This window comes from Chrysochloris asiatica, unplaced genomic scaffold, assembly GCF_000296735.1.
Source record: "Chrysochloris asiatica unplaced genomic scaffold, ChrAsi1.0 scaffold00008, whole genome shotgun sequence".
NCBI classification, from domain to species: domain Eukaryota; kingdom Metazoa; phylum Chordata; class Mammalia; order Afrosoricida; family Chrysochloridae; genus Chrysochloris; species Chrysochloris asiatica.
In genome coordinates, this window is record NW_006408526.1 from 14,861,410 (window position 1) to 14,889,185 (window position 27,776).

The window sequence follows — 27,776 nt, forward strand, 5'->3', positions numbered from 1 at the left end:
AAAAACATTACTAGGAATGTGTCCATTTCATCTAATTTTAAAATTTACAGGTTTATGTTTTCAGTTGCTATCGAGTTGTATGTAACTCAAGGTGACCCCAACTACAGTAGAATAAAACATTGCCCAGTCTTACACATCTTCACAATCATTGGTATATTTGAGTTTATTGTTGCAAGGGCTGTGTATTTTGAGGCACTGTGGGCTAATGTGCTGGGCTGCATAGTAGGTTTGAACTGCAGGTTGGTGGTTCAAGCTCACTAGCCGCTTCTTGGAAACTGTATGCAGAGTCCCTATGGGTTGGAACCGACTCGACGGCACTTAACAACAACAACAATGCTGTAGGATAAGCACTGGACGGCTAACCACAAGGTAGGCAGATCAAACCCACCAGCTGCCCCTCCGGAATCCTATACAGGGTTCCTATGAGTTGAAACTGACTTGATGGCACTTAACAACAACAGCAACCAGTTCTAAAGGAGTAGTTCTACTCTTTCCCATAGGCTCACTATGATCCTGAATCAATTCGATGACAGTGGATTTTTACTAAGTATCAACTCACTGGTCTCATTTTCCAGCACCAAGTAGGGAAATGTAGTTGTTAAGCGTCTTTGTTTTTCAACTCATAGGAACCCTGTGTAGGGTTTCTGAGGAGCATCTGATGGGCTTGAACCATCAACCTTGCGGTTAGCAGTCCAGTGATTATCCTACAGTATAGTCTCTCAAAATACACAATGGTTGCAACAATGAACTCAGGTATACCCACGATCGTGAGGATGAGCAGCACTAGGCAATGTTTTGTTCTATTTTAGGTGAACAAACTACAGAAACGAATAATAGTAACTTAATATTTTAGCCCAGAAATCTTAGAAACTGAAAGATCAAGTGTACAAACAGCAATATCCAGGAATCAAACAATGTCATAAATATGCAGGTGCTAACATACACACACACGCAAACACAAACACAAAAAGGTAGAAAGAGAAATCTATTCCAAACACATTGAGAAAAGTACTTATAGAACTTTTTCAAAAGTAGACCATATGTTAAGACCAATACAGGAAGCTCAATAAAAGCCAAAGCATTGATGTTATACAAACTAGATACACTGACCACAATACAATAAAAATCTAAAAATACAAATAAAATATAACTTTAAATTAATATTCACCAAACCACATATTTCTAAAATAAGAATTCACATAAAATTCAATATTTTGTAGGGATTAATAATGTGGTGCTGTGGTATAATGAGCCAGACTGCAAAGTAGTTTGAACTGCAAGGTTGGCGGTTCAAGCTCACCAGTGGATCCTTGGAAACTCTATACAGGGTCGCTATGGGTCAGAACCAACTCGACGGCACTTAACAACAACAACAATAATGAATACTTTATAGGTGAGCAGTCCATTGCTTATTCTACAGTGCCACATGAGGAACAGTCTGTTGTTAACCATTAAGATTGCATTGGATAATTTTTGGAAGTAGGTTTTGAGACCTTTCTTCTTTGTCTGTCTTAGATGAAACCTGCCCTCCATAGGTGGTTCTGCTGGTATTTAAGATACTGGTGGCTTAGCTTCCAGCATGATAACAATACACAAACCATTATATATGACAAACTGATAGAAAGGTATTGGTCTAGTGTATATTGTTAAGTGCCGTAAAGTTGATTCCGAATCACAGCTACCGGTATAGTGTTTCATAGGAGCAGCTGGTGGGCTTGAACTGCTCACCTCTCAGTTAGCAGTCCAGTGCTTATCTTACAGCACCATGCCAGAACTCCAGTGCTATTGCATAGCTGTTCATAATACTCTTGTGTTACTTTGCAAATCTCTGCTGTTTCTATTTTTCCTTTTTTTATAATGATTTTATCAATACATCTTGTTTATTGTTCAAGTTTGTAATGAGTATTTTCCTATTCTATTTATCTTTTCAAATCAGTATTTGGTTTTGATAATCTTCTTTGTGGAAAATTTGATAATTCTTAGATTATGGGAAATGTTAAACACATATCAATTCGAGAGAATGGACTAGTGAATCTCATGTACTCTCCATTTTGCTGTAGCAATTGCATCATGCATAATTTTTGCTCTTTTCTACCCCACCCAATACTCCTCTCTTCCAGATGAAGTTGCAGCAAACTGCAGGCAGTGATTACAACACTGCTCTGGTGCTGTTAGATAGGCACTGGACTACTAGCCACATGATTGGTGATTCAAACCCAACAGCTACTCCTTGGGAACTCTATACAGGGCCACTATGACTAAGAACTGACTTGACAGCACTTCACAACAATAAAATCATGACACTATAGGTTAAGCACTGGAACGGTAATTACAAAGTCAGCAGTTCAAATTCACCGCTGTTCTTAGAAACCCTATATACATGAATCTGAACTGACTCAATGACACACAACAATACAATACCATTATCCTACCTAAAATATTGTAAGTTAATACTGCCGACCTTGAGGTTCAAACCAACCTTGCACTCTAGTGCATTAAACCACAGCACCACACCAGGACTCCAAAAATGATAGTAGCAAAGTTAATTTCACAAAATAAGATACTTGTATATTAAGTAAAAAAATTCAGCTTCTGTCTCCATCCTCTCCACTTTACCATTATGTTAAATAACATCATGTAAACTTTGACTTTTAGAGACCCTTTATACAACAACAAAAACACTGCTTGGTCTTGTGCTATCCTCACTATCATGCATCACTGTGTTTGAGACCATTGTTGTAGCCACTGTGCTCATCCTTCTCATTGAGAAGCCTTTTCTTTTTCACTAACCCTCTACTATACCAAGCATGATGTTCTTCTCCAGAGACTGCCCCCTCCAGATAACATGACCAAAGTATGTGAAATGAAATCTTACCATCCTCACTTCTAAGGAGCATTCTGGCTATATTTCTTCCAAGACTGCTTTGTTCATTTTTTCTGGCAGTCCATGGTACATTGAATATTCTTCACCAACACCATAATTCAAAGGCATCAGTTCTTCTGTCTTCCTTATTTCTTCTCCAGCTTTTGCATGCATATGAAATAATTGAAAACATCATGGCTTAGGTCAGGGGCACTTTAGTCCTCAGAGTGACATCTTTGCGTTTTAATACTTTAAAGAGATCTTTTGCAGCAAATGTACCTAATACAATACATCATGCTAGGGAAATAATGAAACATATAATTTTTGTGTAGCCTTCCTTTTTTTTTTTTGAATGTAAGCATATTCTGACTTTTGCTGATTGCATATTCTGACTTTTGCTGATTGCATCCCTGTGGTGTTGTTTAATACTCTGCTCTGTGTCCTGCAATTTCTGTAAATTGGTAGACAGATCTGGGGCATGTATTCTCAACAGGGATGATATCTCCCCCAAAAGGGTGAAAATTAGTTCTTCAAGGATGTGTGTGGAAAAAAAAATACTCTAAAAAGATATAGCTAAAAAACTATATCTCATAAATTTTAACTTTTAATATATTATTATCACTCACTTAAAAATATTGAAGTTTTATGTGAATTCCTTTTTTAGAAATATGTTATTTGGTGAATACAATCTGAAGTCATATTTTGCTTGTGTTTTAAATTTTTTATTGTATTATGATCAGTGTATATAGTTTGTATAACATCAATGTTTTGGCTTTCATTGAACTTCCAATATTGGTCTTAATGTATGGTCTACTTTTATAAAAGTTCTGTAAATGCCTCTGTTTGTTTGGAAGAGTGCTCTTTCTCCCTTTCTGTGTTTGTGTTTGCGTGTGTGTATGCTAGTACCAGCCTTGTTTGATTCCTAGATATTACTGTCTGTATAGTTGATCTTTCCATTTCTAAGATTCTGTGTTAAATCCAGATATCCAGTTACTATTATTCATTTATGTGGCTTTTTTTTTTTTTTGTCTATTAGGTTTCATTTTGTTGAACATAGGTTACTATGAATCAAAATCAAACAGATAGCACCTAACAACAACAACTATTTGTCTTGGAAGAAGTTCAGTCAGAACATTCTGTAGAAACAAGGATGGCAAGACTTTGTCTCTGGTATTTTGGACATGTTTTCAGGAGGGATTAGTCCCTGGAGATGACCATCATACCTGGAAAAGTGGAGAGTAGTGAAAAAGAGGTAGGCCTCCAACGAGATGGATTTGCATAGTGGTAGCAACAATGAGCTCAAATATAACAATAATTGTGACAAAGGTACAGGAGTGGGCAGTGTTTTGTTCTGCTGTACATAAGACAGCATATGAATAGGCACCCAACAACAACTACATCAGGGACAGCAACAATACAGGTGTAATGATATTAATAGGCGTATAGAATCTATTTTCCTTTTAGGATTACATAATATTTCTTTATGTCAATTTTTTTAACTTACTTATACTTTGTCAGATATTAATATTTTTCATTTGTTTCTTGTTTGCCTGATTTATAAAAATAGTTTTCTTTTTGATGCTTATAATTTTTCTAAACTATTTTGTTTAAAAAGAGTTTCTCGTACACAAATCATTATTGACTCCTTTGGCCATTATGAGACTATCTATCTTTCTACTGGTATGTTTGATCCATATTTATTTATTGTTATGACTAACATGTTCTTGTTGTTAAGTGCCATCGAGGTGGCTCTGACTCATCGTGACCCTGTATATAACAGAATAAAAAATTGCCTGATCCTCATAATTATTTTTATACTTAAACCCATGACCGCTGCCTCTGTGCCAATTCATTTCATTAGCAGTCTTCCTCTTTTTCACTGACCCTCTCCACTTTACCAAGCATGATGTTCTTCTCCAAGGATAGGTCCCTCCTAGTACCATGCTAAAAGTATGAGAGATGACATCTTGTAATTCTGGCTTATAAGGAGCATTTTGGCTGTACTTTTTCCAAGACAGATCTGGCATCCCTCAGTATTTTTTTTTTTTTTTTAATATAGGGGAGACCATGAATGCAGTCCCCCACTACCACAAATTATGCAGTCGAGTTTCCCACATTTGGGGAAATTGCAGGGGTCAGCACATCCAAAATGCAATGGATAAGCCTCGCCCTAGGAAAGCCTCCTTCATGATCATGGTGTCTCCCCTGCCAGGTAATCTCAGTATTTTTAATATTCTTCTCCAACACCATAACTAAAATGCATCGATTCTTTTATAGCTTTCCTTATGCATTGTCCAACTTTCACATGCATATGAGGCAAGTTAAAATACCATGGCTCGGGTCAGACATATCTTAGTCCTCAAACTGGTATCTTGGCTCTTGAACACTTTAAAGAGATCTTGTGCAGCAGATTTGTCTAATGCAATACATTGTTTGATAACTTTACTAATGCTTCCTTGAGTGTTGGCAGTAGATCCAAGCAAAATGAAGTCTTTGACAACTTTAATATTTTTCTCTCTTTATTATGGTTTTATTGATTTTTTGTGAGGGTTTTTGTTTTCTTTACATGAGATGCAGTCTATATTGAAGACTGTGATGCACCCCTGGTGCACATCTTTCTTGATCTTAAACCATTCAGCATCCTCCTTGTTCTATTCGAACGACTAACTCTTGGTCTATGTTCCTCATGAGCACAATTAAGTGTTCTGAAATACCCATTCTTCCAATGTTATCCATAGCTTGTCATGATCCACAGAGTTAATGTATTTCTGTTATTCTCTGCTTTCAGCAAGATTCATCCTACGTCAGTGGTGATGCCTCTCATACTGCATCGTCTCTTCTGAATCCAGCTTGAATTTCTGGCAGCTCCCTGTTGATGTACAGTTGGAGCCATTTTTAAATCATTTTAAGCAAAATATTACTTGCATATGATATTAATGATATTGTTAGATGGTTTCTACATTCTGTTGGGTCATCTCTCTTTGTAATAGGCACAAACATGAATCTCTTCCAGTTGGTTTGCCAAGTAGCTGTCTTACAAATTTCAGGGCATAGATGACTGAGCACCTTCAGTGCTGCTTCAGTTTATTGAAAGATTTAAATTTGCATTCCATGAATTCCTGAAAAAGATAGGAAGAAAGCCTGTGCTTTGTAGATTGGACTTCTTCCTTCAGTATCATTGGTCCTTGATCATATGCTACCTCTTAAAATGGCTGATCATTCACTATTTCTTTTGGTATAGAGATTCTGTATATATCTTCCATCTCCTTTATGATGCTTTCTGCATCATTCAATATTTTGCCCATAGAATACTTGAATATAGCAAGTCAAGGTTTGAAACTTTTCTTTAGTTTTTTCAGCTTAAGAAATGCTGAGTGTGTTCTTCCCTTTTGGCTTTCTAACTCCAGGTCTGTGCACATTTCTTTATAATACTTGATTTTGTCTTCTTGAGTTCTTTTACTTCCTCATTCTCTTTAGAATGTTTATGCTGGATAGAAGGACTCAGTGTCTCTTCTAACATCCATTTTGGTATTTTCTTTCTTCCTATCTTTTTCTCCCAGTCTGATATTCTTGATGCTGTCCCGTAACTCTTCTGGTCTTAACATAACAGGACATATTTCTGCCTTATTTCACATTTTATATTTGATATACTCTTTTTTTGCTTCTTTCCTTCTACCCTGATTTTCATTAAGCACATTAACTTTTTTATACTGAAGTAAAATGTTTTGCATCAATCCCATATAATCTATTCTTAACATACTAATAAGAGGAATCCTTTTTAAATCTAAGTAAGATTATACTAGTCCTCTGCTCAATATCTTCTGAATTAACCCATTGTAAAAGTCAAAGTCATTAATTTGCTGTACCAGGTGCTAAACAATCTGAACCCTTGTTACTTTTTTGACAGTATCTTCTACAAGTTTTCTCCTTGCCATCATGCTCCTGCTGTAATGCCTTACTTATCATTGCTAAAATGTGTTAGCCATCTTCTAGTCTCAGAGTTTGCTATTGTCTTTGGTGTAATGTTCTTCCCTTAGAGATGACATTACATGCTGCTTCACCTCTTCTAGATCTTTGCTCAGTATGTTTTTCCATGAAACTTTCCATGATTATTCTGTTTCAAGTTGCAAGCTTTCCCTCATTGCATCTACTATCTCTTTTCCCCGGTACTTTTTTCTCCATTGCATTTCTCATCAGTGGACATTCTTTTGCTAGATTTATTTTTATCTTCTTATTACACTAGAACATAAATTTCCATGCAGACAATGACTTTGTTTTTTCACTATATTCTCCTTAGAGGCCAGAAGATCTTCTCGAACATGGAACACATCCAATGTATATGTTTTGAATAGACTTAGAAGGTAAACATTACAGAATAGTCAGGTAATGAAGGTTTGAAGCTGGAAAACTGAGGAATGGTGGAAATGACTACTGATACAAAGTCCGAAGTACATCTGAATTTTAGTACCAGGTGTGACCTGTGAGCTTAAATAGTCTGCAGTATCTACCTACATGGTATTATATGGTAAAATATCTTGTATTGCTTTTCTTCCTGTGGCAGGATTTTGAGATATTTTTGCATGACAAATTATGTTTATTATAAAAAGTTGCTTTTTATTATAAGAGAGGATCAAGATAAATATAGAGAAAAGATCAAATTGGCTTTCAGCCCACTTTCAGGATAGTTAATTAAGCTCTTTTTTTTTTTTTTAAAGTTTTATTGTGAATTGAGTGATAGCTTACATGTGAGAACATCAGATCTGCACTCATCCTATTGCAGTTTGTTTCATTGCAATGATTACAATTTCCTCTATGCATCATCATTCAACAGTATTTGTTTTTGTTTCCTCTGCTTTTTTTTTTTTTTCTTTCTTTCCTTTTGGTTGTACACAAAAACACTCAGGAATATATAATCATTTAAACAACCAAATGACACATTCTGCAAGCCTGCCTCCTGGCTGCCAGCACACAGCCTTTCTCTTTCCATGAGTTTAGAGTTCTCAGATGCTCTTTCTCCATGCCATCTCCTCTGCCTCCATCTCTGGTGTTGCTGCTTCTCTGAATAGGGTCCTACATTTTGCTTGTGCTTTTCTCCCTTGATGGTTCTAAGGTCCTCTGTTCCTGGAATGTAAGATGAACTACTCCCCCATTTTTGTTACAAAAATTCTACCTTGAATTTTGACTAATTGTGACAGTCACAATTGCTGTCATGATAATAATTACTCACTATTGAATCATAAGAATCTTATCCCTATCTCCTTTTACCAGACCCAACTATACAAGATGAAAACTATTCTATGGGGACTCTATCTTCTCCTGCACACTCTGAAACTAACCTCCCTCTTGAAAACTTATATGCCAGTCACTTCAAGACTTTATAGCCCCCCCACCCTCGAATTTTACATAGCCAATGTCTAAGTTGCCCATCCCTATCATTCCTGTGTACAGAGGGGATAGTATTGATGCTTGATATAAATAGACTCATTTAAATGCAAAGGGAAGTCTTGTTAAGTTATCAGACTGAGTTTGTTTTTGAAAGTATTGATTGAGAAATTGATTGACCTCTTGCAGTCTTTAAAAAATGATCAAAGTTTATATCTAGCACAATCCTTTGTAGATATTTATAAGTCAGGTAGGCATCTTTAGAGGAAAAAATATGAAATTTCAATGAGATTTGAGTTCCCATCTTAACTCCACAATTTACTGTTTAACGTTGAACGATGAATGTCCTTGTCAGTTTTCTTATTTGAATAATAGGGTAGCTACCACAATGGGTGATGCAAAGGACAAAGATGATTGTGCACAAAAGCACTGGAGTTTGTTACTTGATACACACATAGTCCCTATTATGAGGGAGCTTTAAAAAGTTCATATAAGTTTTTATTATCTTTTAGTTCCATTTTTCCACAAACTTTTTGAAGCCCCCTTGTATATGTGGAGGGCTTACTTTTGATGTTTAACTGAGAACTGTTTCTGTTGACCTTAAGAAATGAGTAGTCTGTATCACCCTTTGTATATTTTATTACAGGTATGGAACCTGAAGCACAGTTAAGTAATTTACTCAAGGTCACACAGTTTGTCATTGGTAGTTGGAATTTGAAATGAACACTGGTTTGATCTAGAGTCCTTATTCTTAACTGCTTCTTCCCAGGGATAATCACTATTATTTTTTTTTTCATTCCCTTTCTTCTTCTATCTACAGATGATCCAATTTGTGAAAGGAAGTTAAAGATCATATCTTATTTCCTTTCATATTGTTCATAAAGGAGCTCTGGTAGCATAGTGGTTATGAATTGAGCTGATAACCTAAAGGTCAGTAGTTCGAAACTACCAGCTGTTCTGCAGAAGAAATATGAGGTTTTCTGCTCCTGCAAAGATTTTCAGCCTTGGAAACCCTGTGCAGCATCACTATGAGTTGGAATCAACTCCACAGCACCTAACTACCACCACCATCATTGTTTATAAGTCCTGATTAAGTTTTTGCTTGTTACCTAATACATATAAATAAACTAAGGCAGGAAGACTGGAAGTAAGAGAGACAAGTAAGAGGCTAGGAAAGAGTCAGACTCCACATGTCTTTCTGATGTGAACATAGGGCTGAGGAGCTAAATTGTCTTTCTGAAAGTCACTATCCTTAAATATGTATGCTTGGTTATCATGGCATCTTGGCATATTTTTTGAATACTGGATAAAGTATTTAGTTTTATTAATATGGAGCTGGATAAAGAGGGCAGCTTTTGGGACTACTCTCAGATCTATTGGAAATAGTATATCCAATGTTTTTGTTTTACCATTTTCATTTCCAGAAAACATTTTCTAATTTCTTTCAGAGTGATTGTTTTCATTTTAAAATGTTATGAGTCAGTTTAATAAGAATCCAAGTTAAATTGTACTTGAATATTAGCTAGGACTTTTAACTCAATGGGGAAATGGTCAATTTAAAATAAAATGGTGAGGCCCTTCATGAGCTCAAAACATTAGGTGACCTTAGTCCTCTGCAGAGATTCGATTTTCCCAGCTGATTCACTGGTGCTCGGCATCAAGTCAATGAATGTGTTTTGAAGTAAATCTTTCCATATCATGTTTATTGCCCAGTTATTTCTTTATTTCCTTGCAGGTTCAGATCTGATTTCACTGACATTATATAAATCCCCCTGAAGGGCAGAATAAACAATGGCAAGTCCTAGTACTTGGTTATTACTTGGCCGAACATGCTTTGTAAGACTAAAATTAGGGTAAAAACAGATTCTAGATAATCAACTTTGATAGTTCATTACTAACATCAACTATTTAGTGATTTCTTATAGTTTTGTTTTATACTACAACTCTGTTGGATGAAAAGATAAGAGGAAACAAGGATCTTCAAGTCGTGCATTATTCATTCAATTTATTCAACTAATATTAATTGAATACTCTCCGTGTTACAAATCCTATGGTAAATGCAACAACTGTGAACAAAACAGAAAAGGAGACGTGGGAAACAAACAAAAACTAATACTTGGCTACTCAGAGTAAAGCATTGCTATTAAATTCTTCTCATGAGTTCCAAATAGAATAAAACGGCATTACTACTGTTCATTTTGTATTATGTCTATATATTTATATTGTGTTGAGGAAACATCTGAATTATCAAAATCTTTTTGTCCATGGGAGAAAGCTAATAAAATGGCTTGGGATTTGGTGGAAAAAAGAAAAATGAACTCAGTAATCAGGACATAGTACATTGGCATGTGTTATGTTGTTGTTGTTGGGGGCCATCGAGTCGGTACTGACTCTATGCACAACAGAATGAAACACTGCCCAGTCCTGGGTCAGCCTCATAATTGTTGCCATGCTTGAGCCCATTGATGCTGCCCTTTTGCTAAGCCATCTCGCTGGGGGTCTTCCTCTTTTCTTCTGACCCTCCACCTTACCAAACACGATATCCTTCTCCAGTGACTGGTCCCTCCTGACAATATGTCCAAAGTATGAGAGAACAAGTTTGGCCGTCCTGGCCTTCAAGGAGCACTCTGGCTGCACTTCTTTCAACACAGATCTGTTTGTTCTTTTGGCAGCATATGGCACTTGCAATATTCTCCTCCAACACTATAATTCAAATGCATAAATTCTTCTATCCAGTTTTTGTCCAGCTTTTGCATCCTTATAAGGTTATTGAAAATACCATGGCTTGGGTCAAGTGCACCTTAGTCCTCAAGCTGACATCTTTGTTCTTCAACATTTTAAAAAGCAGAGAACACCAGAAAGATGTTTACCTGTCCTTTATTGACTATGCAAAGGCTTTCAATTGTGTGGATCATGACAAGCTATGGACAACATTGCGAAGTATGAGTATTCCAGAACACTTAATTGTGCTCATGAGGAATCTGTACATGGACCAAGAGGCACTTGTTCGAATAGAACATGGGAACACTGAAAGGTTTAAAATTAAAAAACGTGTGTGACTAGGTTGTATTCTTTCACCATACTTATTCAATCTGTATGCTGAGCAAATAATACAAGAAACTGGGTTATATGAAGAAAAACATGGCATCAGTATTGGAGGAAGACTCATTAATAACCTGCGATATGCAGATGATACAACCTTGCTTGCTGAAAGTGAAGAGGACTTAAAATACTGATGAGAATCAAAGACCACAACCTTCAGTATGGATTGCATCTCAATGTAAAGAAAACAAAAATCCTCACTACCGGACCAATAAACAACATTCTTAATCTACGGAGAAAAGACTGAAGTTGTCAAGAACTTCATTCTTCTTGGATCAATCATCAACACTCATGAAAGCAGCAGTCAAGAAATAAAACGAAGGGCTTCTTGGAGTCCTTGTGTGGCACTGTGGGTTAATGTGCTGGACTGCAAAGTTTGTTTGAACTGCAAGGTCAGTGGTTCAAGCTCACCAGCTGCTTCTTAGAAACTGTATACAGGGTCGCTATGGGTCAGAACCAACTTGATAGCATTTAACAACAACAACAGTCAGAGCTTCTTATCTATTTAGAGAAATTTGTTAATGTATAAGAAAACTCCTATATTATGGATGCTTAATCAATGTCAGTCTTGTCTTTTCCCCCTTTCTCGTAGTGTAGTGGTTACGAATCAGGTTGCTAACCTCAGGGTCAGAAGTTCGAAACTACCATCTGTTCTGCGGGAAAAAGATGAGGCTTTCTGCTCCTGTAAAGATTTACAGCCTTGTAAACCTCGGAACCGACTCCATGACACATAGCCACCACCATCATGAGAATGAATAGCTTTGGGCAATGAGTAGATTAATTTTGTAATGAAAACGGTATATTGATAAGATTAGAACCTCAATCATGATCTTGCCCACACTCTAATTAGAAATCACATCTGAGATAAAACAATAAATTATGATGAATCATCTTGGTGCTATCATCAATTTTAGTGTATTGCTCATTAACCTTTCAGAATTATTAGACCTTGTTAATTAAAAAGCCTTTCCTGAAGTGCAATGAGGATGCTTACTCATGTCGAATGATTTACAGTGAGATTCCTTCTAATTACAGATGTTACAGCTTCATTTGCATAGTTGAGATCTTAGCTGCAGTACACAGCCAATGCTCGTTGTACTATGAAGTGGTGCCAACACAAACTTTGTAGATTAAAATGTGTTCGGGGAATTAATACTGTTGTTAAGTGCCATTGAGTCAGTTCTGACTCATAACAACCCTGTATAGGGCTTCCAAGGAGCAACTGGTGGGTTTGAACCACTGATCTTGTGACTAGCAGTTCAGTGTTTATTCTACAGTGTCTGAATTAATATTAGGATTTGTAAAGACAACAGTGTTTTACTAATTTTGTATTAACTCTTTGCCACATGCAAGATTAATGTTGGGAAAGAGGAACACAGGTGTCAACATTAAAAATTTTGCTACTAAGGGACATTGTGACCTCTTCGTGCCCAGAGAAAGAGGGTGAGGAAGAGCAGCAATTTTAGTTAGGACCAACTATGATGAGAAGTGTGCTAAATTATTTCTAATTTTTAGTATTAAAGCTAAAGCAGCTGATCTTTTGGTAATATATTTGATTCTATTATTCAATGATGCTTCTAAGAGAGTTTATATCCTCATTTATAATTTTTAATGAAAACTGCCATGGTAAATGGAGCAATCCATATACTGACTATTGAGAACTTCTGATCTATTAAGAGCTGTGAACCTCAGATGGAGAAGAATTAACTTGTTCAAATAAAAATATAAATCAGTTCAGCTTAGTTTTATATATGGAAAATAACAATTGAACAGTAGAATCAGTGATGTGACAACTGTTAGAAAAATGCCATTTATTTTGCTATGTAAAAAAGATGTTTTAGGATAATAATTTTAGTTAGAAATATATATAGAATTCTTCTATATATTCTCTTCAGATAACATGTATGTATGAATCTGGCTGCGAACCTTAAGGCCAGCAGTTCGAAACTATCAGCTGCTCCGCGAGAGAAAGATGAGGCGTTCTGCTCCCTTAAAGATTTACAGCCTCGGAAACCCTGTACAGGGTCGCTATGGGCCAGAACTGACTCGATGGCACTTAACAACAACAATAGAAGTAGTGTTGTTGTTAAGTGCTGTGGAGTCTGTTCCAACTCATAGCGACCATGTATAGGGTTTCCGAGGAGCAGCTGGTGGGTTTAACTGCTGACCTTTTAGTTCACAGTCCAGTGCTGATCCTACAACACCACACCAGAAGTCCGTAGCAATCAAGAAATCAAACAATGCATTGCACTGGGCAAATCTACAAAAGGTGTCTTTGAAGGGTTTAAAAGCAAAGATGTCACTTTGAGGACTAAAGTGTGCCTGACCTGCTACTTTCAGTCACCTCATATGCATGTGAAAGCTGGACAATGAATAAGGAAGACTGAAAAAGAATGAACGCAATTGAATTATGGTGTTGATGAAGAATGTTAACTATATTGCTGACTGCCAGAAGAACAAACACCTATTTTGGAAACAATACATTCGGAATACTCCTTAGAAGCAAGGATGACTTTGCTCATATACTTTGAACATATTAACAGGAGGGACTAGTCCCAGGAGCACATCATGCTCTGTAATGTACAGGGTCATCTAACATCAATATAAATGGGGATGAAGGATACCAAGAAAAGTTTGAACAGGTTTGAAAAACGCAAGATTTTATCAGAAAGAAAAGATCTGATTTAAACCTAAGGACATGTATAATTTTGATGTATGGAAAGAATCTAAATATACATTGCAAAATGATGAGACAGTCCATTTATGTCTCTGGTATATGTTCAGAGAGATCACAGAATAATTTTGCAGTATACCTGTCAAAAATACATAATCTAAATCTAATAGTAAAGACACATTTAGACTAACCAAATTGAACAACACTCTAAAAACAATTGGCTTGTGCTTTTCAAATATTAATGTTATTGTTCTTGTTCTTGTTAATTACTATGGAGTTGGTTCCAACTCATAGTGACCCTTTATAGGGTTTCTAAGGAGTGGTTGGTGTGCTTGAACTGCTGACCTTGCTGTCCAGAACATTAACCCGCAGTGCCATACCATCACTCCATGAAAAAAAAGAATGGCTAAATAAATAATTCTATTTAATTAATTCTAAATAATTAATTTGTGGCTAAATAATTAATCGCTGGAGTCCTGGTGTGGAGCTAAAGGATTATGTGCTGAACAGCAGAGTCAGTTTGAGCTGCAAGGTCTCGATTCAAACCTACCAGTCGCTCCTTGAAAACCCCATATAGGGTCATCACTATGAGTCAGGGCTGACTCATAGGCACTTAACAACAACAACAATTAATAATTAAAGAGCTCTGGTGGCATAAGGGTTACAGGTTACACTGCTAACCTCAAAGTCAGCAGTTCGAAACTACCAGCTGTTCCATGGGAGAAAGATGAGGCTCTCTGCTCCCATAAAGATTTACAACCTCAGAAACACTATGGAGGGTTGCTATGAGTTGGAACCAACTCCATGGCACGTAACTACCACCACCCAAATAATTAATCTAGATTTTAAAAAGACATGATGACTTCTATTTCTTGTCATGATAGAGTAAAGAAACTTGTTGTCTAAAGCAGCTGCAAACTAGATGAAATATATTAAACAACTGTCTTAAATCAAATAACAAACAGTACAGGACTGATGCACGTGACAGAAACAAATGAGGTGAGCTTCATGACTACACTGAATTTTTGTCTCTAGATACAAACTGGAACATATAACAAAGAGGAACATCTCAAGTAGATAAAAGCAGCCTGTATTGTGACAAGATCAGATTTCAGGGAATTTGAAGCAGCTGGAAGTTTCAGTGCAGTTCTTGAGAGGAGGGAATTATATAAGAGAAGAACTGCATAAACCTTCAAAGGAATTCCCATGCTGAATGGACATGATAAAACTCTAGAAAGTTGGAAAATGGAAAATAGAAAAATTCCATGAGAACATGTGAGCTGAATGGTACCCAATACTCAAGCAGAACTATCAATCATTTGATTTTCCACTGGCTACAAGGAAGGGCCCTTACTAATTATTTGGAGCCATTTAGTAGAGACATCAGAAGAGCCTCACTTCATTAGTGGGGATAATCTGTCTCTAAAGGAAAGGATGGTCCTGGTGTAACACTGTAGGATAATCATTGGACTGTTAACCACAAGGTCAGCAGTTCAAACCTACTAGTCACTCCTTGGAAACCCAATACAGAGTTGCTATGAGTTGGAATTGACTGAAATGGCATTTAACAACAACAACAACAACAAGACAAAACAAAGGATACTAGAAGACCATTCTGGTTGTTATAGTTACGTGCTGTTGAACTGATTCTAACTCATAATAACCCATGTGGCGGAGTGAAAATGCTTCATGGGGTTTTCTAGGATATAATCATTACGGGTTTGATCATCAGGTTTTCCTTCCATGGACTCACCAGGTGGTTCAGACTGTCTACCTTTTGCTTAGTAGCAGAGCATTTAACTGATGTGTCATCAGAATTCCTTAGAGTCAATGCAAGAAAACGTAAAAATAATTCTTGATTTGATCAGACTAAATGGCAGATAATTGCTATGTACAAGAAAAAAATCCAAATCTTTAAATGAAAACAATACAACACACACACTAATAATGTAAAATTTACAGCGGTCAGTATCCATTTTGTTGAGGATGAATATTAAAGTACGATGGACTGCTAGAAGAACAAACAAATCTGTGTTAGAAGAAGTACAGCCCAAATATTCCTTATAAGCCAGGATGGAGAGAAGCCATCTCTTATACTTCAGACATATTACCACGAAGGACCAGTCCCTGGAGATGGAAATCATGCTTGGTAAAGTGGAGGGTCAGTGAAAAAGAGGAAGACTCCCAATGAGATGGATTGGCACAGTGGCAGCAACAAAATGGCTCAAACACAACAAGGATTATGAGGTTGGCACAGGACCTGTTTTCATTCCGTGTTTCACTCTGTTGTGCTTAAGGTTGCTATGAGTTGGTACTGACTTGACCACACCTAATAACAACAACAAGCATCCATTTAAAAAAATCACTAGATGAAACCACCATTCACCTGTCAGTTGGTCGTACTGTGGTGGCTTGTGTGTTGCTGTGATGCTGGAGCTATGCCATCAGTATGTGAAATGCCATCCAGGTCACCTATGGTGGATAGGTTTCAGCAGAGTTTCCGGACTAAGATGGACTAGGAAGAATGAAGAGTTGGACCACTTCTGAGAAATTACCCATTGAAAACCTTAGGAAGAGAGTGGAATATTGTCTGATAAAGTGCCAGAATATGAGTCCCTCAGCTTGGCAGGCACTCAAAATACCATTGGGGAAGAGATGCCTCCTCGAAGTAGAATCAACTTTAATGACATGGAAGGAGCTAAGTATTTGCGAGTTTTATTTGCTGATGTGGCATGACTCAAAAGAAGAAGAAATATCTGAAAACGTACACTAATAAAGTATAATGTGGGAAGTATGAATATAGGAAAACTGAAAGTTGTCAAAAAAATGGGATACATAAAGATTGATATCTTAGGCATTCATGAGCTGAAGTGGACTGACATTGGCCATTTTGAATCAGACAATTTATGGTTTACTATGCAGGCAATGACAAATTCAAGAGGAATGACATCACATTCACTGTTCAAAGTAACATTTCGAGATCTGTCCTGAAGTACAATGCTGTCAGTGATAGGATAACATCCATATGCTTACAAAGACCAGTTAATATGACTATTATTCAAATCTATGCATCAACCACTAAAGCCAGCATAGGAAAGATTGTGGGGATGGGGGAGGCAGTCGTTCCATATGTTGTACATGGGGTCACTATGAATCAGAACTGACTCGATGGCACATAAGAACAGATAAATCCAGAACTAGATAGTGCCTGGCCACCACTATTGGATGCTCTAGTAGTAGTAAAAAATATAATAACAACACTATAAAGAAAGAGAAGGAGCCAATAAGAAAAATATATATAGCTTAATATTGATACTTTAAAGAGTTTAAGAGCAAATATATCAATTTGAGTTCTAAGGTAAAATACCAAGTCATGGTATTTTCAATTACCTCATATACATGTGAAAGTTGGACAATAAATAAGGAATACCATAAAAGAATTGATGCATATGAATTATGATGTTGGAGAAGAATATTGAAAGTATCATGGATTGTCAGGAGAACAAATAAATCTTTGTTGGAAGAAGTATAGCAAGAATGCTCCTTAAAAAACAGGATGGTGAGACCTGACTAGGAGGGACCAATCTCTGTAGAAGGAAGTTGGAAAATAGAGTAACTGAGTGGAGGGTCAGTGAAAAAGAGGAACACCCCCCAAGGAGATGGATTGACACAGTGGTAGCAGCAATGGATTTAAACGTATCAACGATTGTGAAGATGGCACAAGACTGGGTGGGGTTTCATTCTGTTGTGCATTGGGTTGCTATGAATCTGAACCAACTTGTAGGCACCTAACAATTACAACAATAAGATTGATACATTATATGTGCAGTGCTATAATACTACTTGAATGCATATTGTAAATGCAAATGAAAACAACAACAACAAAAAAAAAACCACACACACTAAAAAATAAAGCCAATAAATCAATATTGGATATAATACTATTGAGTAAAAATACTCAGTTCAATAAAATGTTGAGAAAGAGGAAAATAAGAAAAAGACAGGGGCATATGGGAAACAAATAGTAAGATGATTTAAACTCAATCATCTTAATAATGGGAGTGCGGTGGTTTCATATGGTAAACACTTGACTGTGAATCACAAGGTCTGTGGTATGAGCCTGCTAACCACTCTGAGGGAGAAAGATGAGGAGTTCTGCTCCCAGAAAAAAATTAAAGCCTCTTAAACCCAATACAGGCTCACTATGAGTCGGTATCAACTCGATGGGACTTAACAACAACATCTTAATAATATTTAGTATAAACTGCATATATAATTTAATTAATAGACAGCTTGTCAGAGTGCATTGAAAAGCAAAATCCAAATTACAATATAATACATTACAAATTTTTTAAATGAAAAAAATCTATGCCAAGGAAACATGGTACCTATTATGAAAGTAGGTCAAATAAATGAACTAAAGTTCATATAAAATACAGTAATATGCACTCATTTTTAATAAGTTTAATGTTTTGAATATGTATTAAACTCTATAAACTCACACACTGAGAACCATGTAGCTAGCAATTATTGAGCCTTGATGAGTGCCTGATTAGTTGCTAAGACCTTCATATGCATCTATTATAAGACAATGCCTTTCATTCTTTTAACAATATTGTGATGGGGTATGCTGTCCCCATTTTACAAACAAGGAAACTGGCTTAGAAATTTATGAGAAACTTCTAAGGTCATACAGTTAATACATGGAAGAGTTGGATGTGAACATTGGTATATTATGTTCAGTGATCTCACTTTGACACTTACCTTCCACCATGTAAAGATGTAACTTGGAATGAATCATAGACCTAAATGAACAGAAACTATAGTTTTCATAAAAGAACACATACCTCCATTGCTCCTGCAAAAAATCATTGAGTTGACCAAAGATTTCTTAGACTAAACACATAAACTTGATATGCTGTTAGATGCCCTTGAATTGATTCTGGCTCATAGAGACCTTATGTGCAATTAAAGGAAACACTGTCTTGTGCCATCTTTATAATTGATGTGGAGCTTGAGTCCATTGCTGCTTCCACTGTGTCAATCCATCTCATGATGGGTCTTTCTCTTTTTTACCGATCTACTTTACCCAACATGATACCCTTCTCCAGGGACTGGTCCCTCCTGTCAATATGTTTGAGGTATGAGAGACGAAGTCATTCCATCCTGGCTTTCAAGGAGCATTCTGGTTGTATTTTTTCCAACACAGATTTGTTTGTTCTTCTAGCAGTAACTTTAACATTCTCCTCCAATACCATAGCTCAAAGACATCAATTCTTCTGTGGTCTTCCTTATTCACTGTACAACTTTCACATAGATATGAGGCTTTTGAAAATACCATGACTTGTGTCAGGCACACCTTAGTCCTCAAACTGACATCTTTGCTCTTGACAACTTTCAATAGATCTTGTGCAGTAGATCTGCCTGATGCAATATGTCGTTTGATTTCTTGACTGCTGCTTCCATGAGTGCTAATGGTGGATCCAAGCAATTTGAAGTCTTTGACAACTTTCCTCCATTTATCATGATGTTGTTTGTTGGTCCAGTGGTGATGTTAGGTGTCATCAAGTTGGTTCCAATTAATAGGTACACTATGTACAACAGAACAAAACACTGCCCAATCTTACATCATCTTTCCTATGTTTTGGCCCATTATTGAAGACACTGTGTCAGTCCATCTTATTTTGCTGACCCTCTACTTTGCCAGCCTTGAAATTATTCTCCAGGGACTGACCCTCCTGACCACACATCCAAAGTACATAAAAGTCTCTCCAGCCTCACTATTAAGGAGCATTCTGATTGTACTTCTTCTAAGACAGATCCATATATTAATGTATTCACTCACATGCAGTTAAAATATCTACTCATTCTCTCTTCTCTAAGGGTCATGTTGTTGTTGTTAGGTGACACAGAATCACTTCCAACTCATAGTGACCCTATGTACAAAAGAATAAAACACTACCAGTTCTGTGCCATCCTCACAATTGTTGTTATACTTGAGTCCAATGTTGCTGCCACTATTTCAGTCCATCTCATTGGAGATTTTCCTTTTTTTTTTTTTTTTTGCTGATCCTCCACTTTACCAACCAATATGTCCTCCAAGGACTGGTCCCTCCTGACAACATGTCTGAATTGCAAGAGAACAAGTCTTGCCAGCTGGGTTTCTATGGAACATTCTGACTGTACTTTCAAGGCAGATTTGTTTGTTCTTCTGGCTGTCCATGGTACTTTCAATATTTTTCTTCAACATCATCGCTCAAATTCATCAATTCTTTTCTATTGTCCTTATTCATTGTCCAATTTTTACATGCATTATGAGGCAATTGAAAATACCATGGGTCAGATGCACCTTAGCCCTCAAAGTGACAGTTTTGCTCCTTAACACTTTAAAGAGATCATTTGAAACTTTAGCTTTATTTTCATGTGATATTAATGATATTATTCAGTGGTTTCCACATTCTGTTAGGTCACCTTTCTTTTGAATGGCACAAATAATGGATCTCTTTTAGTCAGTTTTTCAAAATTTCTTGGCATAGAAGGATGCGTACCTGCAGTATTGCATCTGTCTCTTGAAACATCTAACTGGTACTCGGTCAATTCCTGGAACCTTGTTTTCCACCAATGCCTTTAGTGCACCTTGTACTTCTTACTTTAATACCTTTGTTTCTTGATCATATGGTACCTCATGAAATGAGAGAACATAGACCAATTCTTTTTGCCACAATGACTCTGTATATTCTTTCCATCTTATTTTGATGCTTCCTGCTTCAATCAATATTTTGCCCACAGAATCTGACAATATTCCAAGTCAAGGCTTGAGTTTTTTCTTCAGTTCTTTAAGCTTGAGAAATGCTGAATGTTTTCTTATCTTTTTGTTCTCTAACTCTTAGTCCTTATTTCATTAAATTCTAAATCCTAGTCCTTCATTTCATTAAAGTACTTTGTCTTAAGGAACTCTTAAACAAGTTTGTTCTTAAGCAACTCTTTGAAAATTTCTCTTCAGCTCTTTCACATCACTATTTCTTTTAATCACATTAGCTACACTACATTCAAGAGCAAGTTTTGGAGTCTCTTCTGACATCAAGGATGTCTCTTCTGAAATCTTATATGTCACTTTTTCTGTGATTTGTCTCTTGATTTACTTAAGCTTACAATAATGATTTTGCACAAATAACACAAATGTTACTAGCTTTTGTGATTCACTCAACTCCCTTGCAGGTCAGTTTCCTATGCACACTGAGTGCACTGCGTGTGTGTGCCTGTTATTTACACGGACGTGTTATATGCAAAATGTGGTACTTTCCTTCTCCTCTCTCAAGAACCATCTCTATGTTTTCTTCAGGCCCATGTTAGCATTAATAGGGTTGTTGTTGTTGTTATTAGGTGCCACTGAATGGGTTCTGACTCATAGCAACCTAATGCACAACAGAAGGAGACACTGCCTGTGCTTTACAATCATTGTTAAGCTTGAGCCCATTGCTGCTGCCACTGTGACAGTCTATCTCATTGGGGGATCTTCCTCCATTTTACCTAGCATGATATCCTTCTTCAGGGACTGGTCCCTCCTGATGGCATGTATGAAGTATGAGAGGCGAAGTTTGGCCATCTTTGCTCTTGAACATTTAAAGAGGTCATATGTAGCAGATTTGTCTAATTCAATATGTTGTTTGATTTAATGACTGCTGCTTCCATGAGTATTGATAGTGGAGCCAAACAAAATGAAGTCTTTGACAACTTCAATATTTTCTCCATTTATTTTGATGTTGTTTATTGGTCCGGTGGTTAGGATTTTTGTTTTATTTATGCTGAGGTGCAACTCATACTGAAGGGTATCTGACACAAAATAAAACAGATACAGATGAAAATTCTGGCACCCTGAACATGAGAAGAAAGGTTAGAAAGGTTGATGGAGTGTTTTCTGGGAGAAGAGACTGAGCAGGGCTGGTGAGAGAGGGGGACTGACTGGTGAACAACTGGCCAGATATGGCTTGACTATCTTGTGAGCAGCTGTGGCATCAAAGGGAGGCCTGGCAGGGCAGATTCATGCGAGCAACAGAAAACGTGCTATTTCTTCTTTTGCCCCATGCAAAAGAAGTGTAGCCAGCTCCTACCCTCATGTTTGGTGGCCCATGATTGGGAGCCATATTATTGTGAGGTGGGCACCGGCTGCCTTGCTTTGGTCTGTTTTGGTGTTTGGATTCAGGTTGGCTCAGTGACAGACCTATAGAATGCACAGAACCGCCAGACCATCATTTAACCTTCCTTCAATTCTTGCTGGTCTTAACAGACACTGAGATCAGCTCCATCAAGGGCCCCCACCAACTCCCTGAACATAGACAACACTAAGGCCAATAGGAACTCCATCTAAAGCCAGAAATTTTGCTGTCACATCCCTTCTACAACCATCTTGTGAGCGCCTGGAATTTCAGGAGTCCCTCCCAGAGATTTCTCCCCTCTGGTTCTAACAACTGTATTGTTGGATTTTACAAATCATCGACTTCACAATGCCCCAGAGACAAAAGATAATTTTAGCTCACACGAAGGAACAAGAGAGGATGGCTCAAACATAAAACAAAGATTCAGAGACAGAAGATGTTTCTAAGGAAGAAAAAGTAATAGATCTAACTGAAAAATAATTCAAAGAATGGAGGTACCTTCAAAGGATTGATAGAAAAATTAAGTGAAGCAAGGATGTGGAACTGTGGGTTAATGCTTTGAACCTCAAAGTCTGTTTGAACTGCAAGGTTGCTGGTTCAAGCTCATCAGGAGCTCCTCAGAAATCCTATACAGTTGAAACCGACTAGAAGGCACTTAACAGCAACAGCAACAAGGAAAATACAATGAAATTCTTTAAAGATTTCAGGAAAACACTACAAGAAGAAACAGACAAAAATAAATGCAAATTTTGAAACAAACAAACAAACAAAAACTGCAATGAGAAATGCAGAAGATTAATACTGAGATTTCAGAAATGGACAATGCATTTCATGAAAGGGTAAAGGAGTAGATGCAAAGGATTGGAAGCCTGAATTAGTGAGCTTGAAGATGAATCTCTCAATACTAGTATGCTAGAGCAATCAGAAAAAAGAAAGCCTAAGAGTTATTATGTAGGACAACATGAAGAGGAACAACTTATGGGTGATTGGAATTTAAGAACAGGAAGAGACAAACACAGAGAAAATCGTTGAAAAGTTTCTGGAAGAAAACTTCCCTACCATCATGAAAGATGAAAAGATACACAAAAAAAGTGAATTAATCATAAACAAGATAGATTCCAAATGAAAATCACCAAGTCATATCATAATAAAACTTTCCAAAATCAAATACCAGAAAAGAATCTTGAGAGCAACTTGAGAAAAGTGAAAAGTTACCTACAAAGAACTAATTAATAAGACTAAGCTCAGATTTCTCAGCAGAAACTATGTAGGAAAGAAGACAATGGAATGACAGATACAAAATTCAGAAAGAAAAAAATAATGCCAACCAAGAATCATATCCACAGGAAAATGTTTCCTCAATTACAGCAGTGAAATTAGGATACTTACTGATAAACACAAAGTAAAGGAATTTGTAATGACCAGACCAACTTTGCAAAAAATGCTAAAGGGTGTTCTTTGGACTAAGAACCAACAACAGCAAACAACAAGCTGAGAGTACCATTCATGATAACACCATCCAGAACTCAATCCAGATACAGAAATGTTTAAAGTAAAACAAACCTACAAGACTGAAAATAGGGAACCAGAGATATCAATGTACAATGAAGTCAACTACAATGCAAAAAAAGGAATAGTGTAGATATAGAGCTTCCAGATGGTAAGGAAGTCAAGTAGATTTAAAAATAAAACAGACTGTTTTAAGCTGGGAATAAATAAATAAATTACAGGGTAACCTCATGAACACAAAAGAAATGACAATGACAATAAAACCCACAAATAAAATGAACTCATCCTTGAAAATTATGTGGAATGAAAAATCCAGCAGCACCACACACACAAACACACACACACACACTCCACAGAAAACTGACAATAATCAATTCACACTTACTGATAATTACACTGACTGTAAATGGATAAAATGGATAAAATTTACCATTGAAGAGACATAAAAATCAGAATGGATAAGAAAACAGGATCTTTCAATACGCTGTCTACAAGAGACATATCAAAAAGATGGAGACAGCCTAAATTCCCATTAATAGTAGAAAGGAATACTACAAAATGTTGATGAATCCTGATAAATCTGTGAACCACTTCACAACATGGTTGAGCCTGGAGATTATTCTACTGAGGGAAATGAGTCAGTCACAATAGGACAAACATTGTATGAAATCAGTGATGTAAAAAGATACAAGAAACTCCATTTGATGGTTATAGGGTAGGGGGTGGGAGTAGGGAAAATTATTCACAGACTAGAAGGTAGACAGGTGTTAACATGGGTGACAGGGCAGACGATTTACAGGAGGGAGGTTAGTAGAGGAAAGATGAATGTAGCGAGAGGCACAGGGAGGAATACAATAGTTAAAGTGAATAGAGGTAAATGCAGTTAACTGTTGGTACAGGGAGGGGATTGCAGCCATCTAGTGAAGTAAAGTGAATAGTTTGTTGAATGTAAAACTGATGATCTGCTTTATAAACCTTCACTCAATTTACAATAAAAAGTTTAAATAAATAAAAATACAAAATGCTCAGTTAAATTTGCATTTCAAATATCTAATTGTAAATAATTTTAGATTTTAATCTGGAATGGAACATACTTATACTAAATATTATTTATAGTTTATCTGAAATTCAATTTTAATTGAGCATCTTGTATTTTATCTGGCAATCCTAGGCATAAGTTAAGTGTCTCCGCAAATATTAGATAATGCTATTGCTACTATATTGCAATCTGAATTTTATCCCCAACACACTGGATAAAATTGGATAAGCATTGGACTTAGAGCCACAAGTTCAGTGGTTAGAACCCACCAGCCACTCTGTGGGAGAAAGATGAGGCTTTTTGTCCTGCAAAAATGAAAAAGAAAAGAATAAAAAAATAAAAGACCTCAAAAACATTATACAAGGTAGCTATGGGATGGGACTTAACAACAACATGATTGCAAAACAAAAGTGGTAAGACACTCTTTACTTTTGTGTTAGAACTCTTATATGCCTTTGGAAGTAATTATCCTTGACTTATCTTAGGTTTCTGACACTGCTGATAATTCTTCCTTGAAGTTTTGATTCACTTTTTTATTCTCCCCCAAGTTCTTCAATGTTTCAGCTCCTTCTGTGTCATTGTTTTTCCTCTTCCTCCTACCAACTGCTTACTGTAGGCATTGCCTAAGGCTCAATCTCTGTTCTTTCTTATTTCCTTTCATTCCTTTCTCTTTGAATACCACAGCTTTTCTCATAGTTTTAGTTATCACTTTTTTGCTGATCACAAATGTCATCTAGGCTCAAGTCCTCATTTCTTCTGCTCTGAGCCTAAATGTCCAACTCACTCCTGAAAATTTCCATGTACTCAACACAAGAAGCTCCAAACCTAATGCATACAAACTAAGCACTTCATTATGATTTCCAACTGCCTCCCTTGCCAATTTGGTGATAGCATTATTTTTATTACTTCTCTTTCTTCTCAAACCTTTATAAGCATTTAGCCTCAACCTCTTATTCTTTCTTTGACAAGTAAGATGGAAAACAAACACAATTTAAAGTCAAAACTAACTGCAGATACTTCTGCCTCCTATGTTGATGCATGAGTTTGGTGGGGAACCATGGGAAGATTGGCATATTGATTTCAGGGGGCATATGGTAGCATAGTGGTCACAAATCAGGTTGCTAACCTCAAGGTCCGCAGTTCAAAACTGCCAGCTCTTCCGCGGGAGAAATATGAGGCTTTCTGCTCCTGTAAAGATTTACAGCCTTGGAAACCCTGTTCAGGATCACCATGAGTCGGAACCAACTCCACGGTAATTAACAACAACAACACAATTACCTATACAATTCCTACTTATAGAGGTTTTTGCATATGATAAGAAAGAAATGACTGAAAGTTCAGTCTCCGATAATTTATCTTTGCTGCTGTAGAGTGTGCTGCTGTAGGATCAACACTGGTGTGCAAACTATGAGGTAGGCAGTTCAAATCCACCAGCTGCTCCTTAGAAATCCTATACAGGGTCACTATTGGTCAGAATGAATTCAGTGGCACTTAACAACAACTGTAGAGAAAGAAGACCTGATGGTGCTGTAGAATACGCACTGAACTGTTAACCACAAGGTCAGCAGTTCAAACCCACTAGCTAATCCTCAGGAGGAAGATGACACTTTCTGCTCCAATAAAGATTTATAGCCTCAGAAACCCTATACAGGTTGCTAAGAGTTGGCATTGAAGGCATTAAGTTTGCATTTTGCTGCAGAGTAAGGCCCAGGATGGTTGATCTTTGTTTTCACAGACCTTATTAATGAATGTTTTATGCAAATATAGGTCCATGACTTATGAGAGGGTAAAAACAAATTTTCATTGTAAAATAGAGAAAGAAACAGAGAGATAATGGCAACACAAGGGATCAAAGGGTCCATAAATATTGGTAGGAAGCTGGAGTCTTCAGAGAAAAGCCCCTGCTAAAGAATTATCATGTTAGCTGCTAAAGAACTTGTCAGAACAGGGAAGTATAGTTAATATTCAATTGAAATGGTTTGTATCACAATAACTGTTTGAAGGGATGATAGTTGCATCTCTGCCATACAGGAGAGGGGTCTTGCCTTCTACTAATTAAGAATAATTGGGTGAGGCAGGGTTTTACATGAGCAATGCCTAATTATAGCAAAGAGGCTTTCAAGTGGAGAAATGGAGAGCTTAAAGCAATGCTTAATACCATAACTCAAATGCATCAATTTTCCTATGGTCTTCTTTATTCTTTGTCCAACTTTCACATGCATAAGTTGTTTTTGTTAAGTGCTGTTGAGATGGTTCCAATTCATAGCGACCCTGTATAGACCTTTCAAGGAGAGCCGGTGGGTTTGAACTGCTTTCATTGTGGTTCAAACTGATCTTACAGTCTTGTGCATTAACCCGCAGCACAACATATGAGGCTATTGAATATAACCTGGCTTGAGTCAGGCACACCTTAGTCCTCAAGCTGATATCTTTGCTCTTCAACACTTTAAAAGAGATCTTGTGCAAGATTTGTCTAATGCAGTACATCATTTGATTTCTTGACTGCTGTTTCCATGAGTATTGTTGATGTATACAAACAAAATGAAGTCTTTGACAACTTCAATCTTTTCTCCATTTATCATGATGTTATTTATTGGTCCAGTGATGAGGATTTTTGTTTTCTTTACAATGAGGTGCAATTTGTACTGAAGGCTGTGATCTTTGATCTTCATTAGTGTTTTAAGTCCTCTTCACTTTCAGCAAGTGAGGTGGTATCATCTGCATATCACAGGTTGTTAATAAGCTTTCTTCCAATCCTAATGTCATGTTTTTCTTCATATAATCTAGCTTCTCAGACTATTGGCTCAGCATAGAGATTGAACAAATGTAGTCTACATACAGATTCCTCATGAGCACAATTAGGTGTTCTGGAATATTCATTCTCTTCAGTGTTGTCCATAGCTTGTCATGATCCACAGTGATTAAAGCCTTTGCATAGTCAATAAATCACAGGTAAACATATTTCTGGTATTCTCTAGTTTCACTCAATATCCATATGACATCAGCAATGATATCCTTCATTCCACATCCTATATTTGAATCCAGCTTGAA